The sequence below is a fragment of the Chenopodium album genome, chromosome 1 (assembly GCF_948465745.1).
Source record: "Chenopodium album chromosome 1, dcCheAlbu1.1, whole genome shotgun sequence".
NCBI lineage: Eukaryota > Viridiplantae > Streptophyta > Magnoliopsida > Caryophyllales > Amaranthaceae > Chenopodium > Chenopodium album.
In genome coordinates, this window is record NC_137834.1 from 11,209,406 (window position 1) to 11,215,885 (window position 6,480).

The 6,480-nt window shown below is 32.0% G+C and overlaps 1 long non-coding RNA gene across 1 annotated transcript; it reads left to right on the plus strand.

Annotated features, from left to right (window-relative positions):
* Positions 1 to 811: 811 nt before the first annotated feature.
* On the plus strand, positions 812 to 5,128 carry LOC145562674 (uncharacterized). The gene is made up of 3 exons (XR_014094435.1): positions 812 to 1,687; positions 3,155 to 3,247; positions 4,759 to 5,128. It is a non-coding gene; the product is annotated as an uncharacterized LOC145562674 (long non-coding RNA).
* Positions 5,129 to 6,480: the final 1,352 nt, after the last annotated feature.

A 6,480-nucleotide genomic window follows, 5' to 3' on the forward strand; every position in this document is an offset into this window, starting at 1 on the left:
CTTCCTATGTGCAAAAGTATAGATATATAAGGCAATTTTGTCGATCTGCCAAAAAAATTAATATTAAATAATAATCGTTGGTCAATACAATGGTGTACAGCCATGTACGCTGTATAGATTTGAGAAAAATCGTATAAAAGGTACATAATAATGCATGAAGTTCTTTTGTGAATCTAATAAATAACAAATTATATACTTAGTATAAACTAACCCACTAAACTGACTGTTTAGAGAGGCTACATCCAAATATTCATTGGTTAAGACTTACATGTCATAAGAACTTATAAAAGAGCGAAGCCATCTAAAACCCTTCATTTTGAAACCAATAAAGTCAGACTTATTTTGGGTTTGTATCACTGGATAAGCCAATTCTAAGATTTCAAAATTCACAATATATAATTTTCTTAACAGCTATATATAATCAGTTTTTCGATCACTTTCTTCAAATTTCTACTTGTTTTGTACTTCGAATATTATTTACCAAAATTTATTGCTAATGATGGATAAGACGATAAAATTTCCAAATAAGTTGGGGTAGCTAGCTACAATTAGTATAACGTGCATCATAAGTTTTTAATTTGTTGTAAGGAAATCTTGAACATCAAATATCACATAGTCCAATTTTTACGGGATAGGCAATTGAAATTAATGTGAGGGAACGTGTTAAGAAATTTAATCTCCTGACACCTATAGTAGGGAGGATTCAACCTTACTACCTCAAGGTTACAACTTAAAAGGCGATGAATGTCAATTTAACCAAATCAAGCTTTGCTTATTGGTAGTATATTGATACATATGCCAGCCCTTATTCTCATACAAACGTTTGTTCTCATACAAACCTAAGAAATGATAATAAGATATATCCTTGAGCTTTTGGGGTATTGTATTTGTAAATGCATAAAAATACACAATTCAAAGCAAAAGTGTAGTGTTGGTATTGGGAACTTAGCATTATAAAGCTAGGAGCCTTGTCTCCATGTCACGTTCCAAACCAGCTAACATCTTCATTCTATATTTCTCTTCCTTTTCTCTCTCCTCTAGGTTCGAGAAAGTGTAACAAAATCCCTTAAACCTATAAAGGAAATAATATATCCAACCTTCCTCCAAGACAAGTTTAGACCAATTCCTCTTATGAAGAAAGCAACAATTCCTTGCCTTATTTGCTTTTCCTAGCTACTTCAATTCATTTCCTCTCTTATAAGTTATCCATCTTAACATAAATTTAAAACTCTAAACACAAAATCTTAGACTAATTAAGTAATTAATCTAACATTAGTCTTGCACAATTGTTTCAATTCACATCATCATGCAAGCATAATAAAGCTTTTGCTCTTCATCATTGGTCCTTCTTCCTCTTTAGTTTTATATATAAACTTGTATATATACAAACAAAGAGGAGGAGAGCAAATTAAAGAAGTTGGAATATGATGAGTAGTAGGAGATTTAATAGGTCTATTAAAGGCTTATTAAGATCAATAAGCTTATTGTGGCTTTCTTTGGTTGGAGTTTTATTAGCTAGTAGAGGAACAACGACGATGGCGACAACGACAAGTCCTTTAAACAAGCATAATGTGAATCATGAAGTGCTCACAGTTGGAAGAGAGAAGCACTTAGCTCGCTCAGAGGTGAATATAAACTACATGAGCAAAAGAAAAGTACCTAATGGTCCTGATCCTATACATAACAGGTGTGTTCGTAGCTGCTAGAAAGTTTTAATTTTAAAATTGTTATTCAATTATATCTCCATCATTTCGTTAAATTTGTTTTTAATAATTTGTTGAGAACGATAAATTAGATAAAACTCTAGTTAGACGGGTTTCTTATTTTGTACTTCGTATTATTCATTTCCTTACTATAAAAAAGTCTAAAATTTGCTTATATAGATTTCATGCATGGAAAACAAAACCAAAAAATACATGAATATTCATGTCTTTCTTTGTCGTCCCTATATATTATTCAATCATTAGACACTGAGAGAAAATTTATCCATGTAGTTTTTAATTTTAAATTCTCTAATTCACAAAATGTTAACGTTAGTTATAGACTTGATGTAGTAATAACGTAATTTTTTTTTTGTTGGTTTAAATTTTTTTTTTTTTTTTTTTTTTTTTTTTGAAACTTAGTTAGTTCCTAACTACTCGATCTGTATTAGGAAATTTCTAGGATTTTGTAAGTATTGTAAAGCACTCCCAAAACCTTAGAAAAAAAAGGGCTTTTAAATACATATACACAATACACCCAATAAAAATAACCTAAATACATGTATTACAATATCCAAGAATTAGTGTATACCTTATCTTGAGAAGCATTTTTTGATATGTTTGTTTCATCTATGTCCTAATAAAGAAAATAAAGAATCTTGGCACACTTCACTTACATATCTCTAAATATTCTTTCAAGAAAAAAGCAAGTATTCCCTACTCAAAACAACCAGCTCCTTACTTTGTTATCATGTTTATAGAATGGCTTGCATGAATTTCCTTAGCTATTTTAATTCTAACTACATGATTTTATTATATCAATTCATCTCATTCTTGCGTGCGATTGCCTCCTTGCATAGTACAATTTCGATGAGGGTAGAGGGAAATACAATATGAGACATTATCAAGAAAATCTTTGATGTTCCTAAGATTGTTGCTTCAGGCATTATTGACCTATTAACTAAACTCGCATTGTCTTAGCTTGTTAATTGCGTACATCGCCTTGAAATTTAAAATCATCACCTAATTGTAATACTACCTCCGTTTCATATTATTTGCAACGAGTAGACATTTTTTCCTCTCTACTTTATGTCAAATCGTTGCAAATAATATAAAACGGGGTAGTAAATAAAGTCTATGGTTAAATAAATTCCTCTTACAAAGATACAGTCGCAAAGGTGGTGCGTGTTATCCCTCAAATTCAAATTTCACCAAACTAAGCAAATGAAAAGCAATGTTCTTGTATCTATATGCTTTATTCCAACTTCTATTTAAGTTTGCATAAAGTTAATTAACATATAATTTTGTTCCGCTTGAAACTTTTTGCAGAAACTCTTTTTTTTTAGTTCTACCATCTCTTTTTTCTTCTTTATAATATCTTAAACAAGTACCTGTTAGCTAAGTAATGATTTTAATAAAAAAAGACATTAAATTAAAGATTATTGTCTGAACAGGCATCTTCTTTAAAGTGACTTACAACAACACTTAGCATTTTGAAGCTGCTTTTGTTGCCTTATCAAAGTAGATAGCCTGTCTTTTCAGTCTCTGTAAGTATCAACTAATTAACAAATGTACTTTTTAATTACGGATCCTTCATTTTGTACTTTGATTTACAGAATATATTATGGTATAACTAGTGAACAAATCCTTCTTAATTATCTTTTTGACGGACTATTTATCCATAATTTAATATTTTAATTTTACTGGTCTTTTCTCTATTTTGCTTTTATTAAACTCGTTTCGACTTTCGTGATTTATCATATTCTAAGAAAAAATATACGGAGTACTCATTTAAGATTTTATTGGAAGTAATACGTTAGCCAGCGTGAAAAATGAATATAGTCAAATAAAAACGAACTACTACTTAAGTAGTATATATTATATATATATATATGCATCATTTGTTTTCTTTAGTTTGCTAGCATCTTCTTTTGAAAATTATAAATAAACAAAATCAGACATGCTTTTTTACATCTCTCTTTATTTAGATCCTTAATACAAGATATACTTTGAGCAGGTTTGAATTTGAAAAGCTAGTCAAATATTGCTTCTTTAATTTTGTACAACTCCTTTAATAAGCAAACAACTTATAGTGGTCACTGGCCACATCACAACGTACTGAAGTGTAAGATTTACCTCTTCTTTGTTCAACTTTCTATCTACGCCTAGGTCTACGTACACACACTCGGGTGGTGCATATTGCATCAATGTGTGGTGTACGCCTAGGTCTACGTACATACACTCGGGTGCGCGGTGCATATTGTGTCAATGTGCGCGGTGCTTGTTAGCCTATTAGGTATGCATTGGTTGCGTGAGGTACGTACTTGGCGCATGATGCGCCTGGTGCGTATATCTAGCGGCATCCACTGCACTGGTGTGTGAAAACACACATATCTAGCCATTGATAATTTTACCTTCCTTTAGATTCCGTCATCTATATACCAAAATTTGCAACTCTAGCTTACCTTGATTAGGAATTTTCATTTTATTATTATCACTGATTAATTAATATTCTTACATATTGATGAAGTCAGAAAAAAGAGTATTAGGAAACAATGGTAGAAGAGATTGGAGCCTCACTATGAGGAATATATCTCATTGGGTATGTGTCACACAACTAATCACAAATTCACTCATCACTAGTGTCCAATCCTTTTTTACCTTACAAGTTACAATCATAAAGACTTAATATGGAGAAAATTCTCACTTTAAGTACATATAAAATTAACCTCGTCAAAGAGTGACCCAACTCAGGCCAAGAGACTCTTAAATTTAAAAGCTACTTCGTCTATGACTAGTATTTAATTATTTTATTTCCCGCCCTAATTATTATTTAATTGACAATAAACTTTCATAAAAGTAATACATTTTATTAATTAAATACATCCTATCAACTCTTTTTATCCCTTAAAATTTACCTTAACCATAATATTAGCGTGATGAAATTTTACATATATGTTCACATAGTCGTGTACAATTTGCATATCTTCCTTAGCTTATTGAACTTGGTAGTATGACTCTTAAATCTAATCCATTATTTTATTTCTCCTGTGTTTAGGCGAGCCGGAAATTCTAGACGACCACCAGGACAAGCTTAGGGTATGTACAAGAGACTGAGGAGCATCCTCCATTATATATAGTTCACTAAAATGATGAAGATCAAGTGCATATCATTTTATTTTCAACATAATTGTAGGAGTATTATTTTTGTAAAATAGGAGAGAAAATGTCATGAAAGTCATCAGTAAGAAAAGTTATGTTCTATGATCCAGTATCTTAATATAGGTTGTGAGGTTGAGAAGTTACCTTAATTTGGAAGAATAAAAATTATTGAGGTTCTTTTCAAGAAATTCTCACACATCTCTCCCGGCCCACATTTGTATATGACTTAAATGATACTCCTAACTTATTCCATTGAATAAAGTGGTCAAATATTTAACGGTAAAATGTATAATTAATTTATGAGTGTTTGAATTTCTTATAAGCATGCATGGCAGATAGTCTCACAATATTTTATGAAGTTAATGTTTTAGGTAAAAATAGGGCGTACCTATGATCTACGGGCACTTATGACGGCCTTAATTTTTACAAGAAAATAAAAAGTATTACATCAATCAATAAAAGATATGCAAATGGCACTTTAAAACAATATAATTCAATCTACAAAAACCAACTTCTGGCCTAAAATTTACTACTCTAGATTACTACAATACCTGCAAAATGAATCCAAGCCTCCAGTGTGACCTAAACCAGAGCTTCCAACGCCAAATTTAAGTCCAAACATTACATATTTAGCTTTAAATTTAGCTCTTAGAGCAAGCTTCGGTTCCTGCTGCTTTGTCTTGGGTTCAATGCTCAGCTCATTACACTTCTTACTCCTAAAAGATCGGCAAATGCAAGTTTATCTGCTAGATAAACGAATTTTTGATAATCTAGCGGCAATTCTGTAAATATATTGAAAAAGTGTGGTTATTTATTCAGTGCTATTGGTGAGTTGTTCAATTAGTGCTTGCAACTTGCATTTAGGAAATTACACGTGTACCCCTCAACTAGTACATGAAAATACGCATGTACCCCTCCACTGGTACTTGAACAGACGATTATGCCCCTAGATAAACAAAAATTATCTGGGGAATTAACTGGGCACAACTCCTAAAATATTACATATTTAAAAATAAGTTTTTGTATGGCTTGAGTACAAGTTCTGATAAGGGTTATTCAAGTAGATTGACGACTAACAAAAAATCATACAAAAATACGTAATCCTCTCTTGAAAAAAAGGACCTCTCTTCCTATCAAGTTGCCCTCCCGATTCTACCGGACCGCTCTCGCCGTTTCTCGACTGCTATCCTTAGCAATGGCAGAGGAACTTGTTTCCCGAAACTCATAATTGAATTTAGAAGATGACGGTTGTGGTGTTGTAGATCTTGGAGGAATTTTAAAATCAGATCCTTCAAAAAATATAGAATTGCTGATTCTTGGGAAATTGCTCACTAAAAGGCCAGGCCCTTCAGTCTCGAGGCTTTCAAACGAACAATGCTAAAAGTATGGGCACCATCGCAAAAACTGGTAATAATTAATTAGGGCTTTGGGATCGAATCTTTTGGCTTTCCAATTTTTTCATTAGAGGGATAAGGAAAAGGTTTTTAATGGTCGACATGGTGTTTTGATAACTCTTTTATTGTGTTAAAAGAAGTGGAAGAAGATGAGCAACCTAAACAGGTTGTGTTGAATTCATCTCCCTTTTGGGTGCGAAGTAAGGGGGCTCTCCTTCAACTGT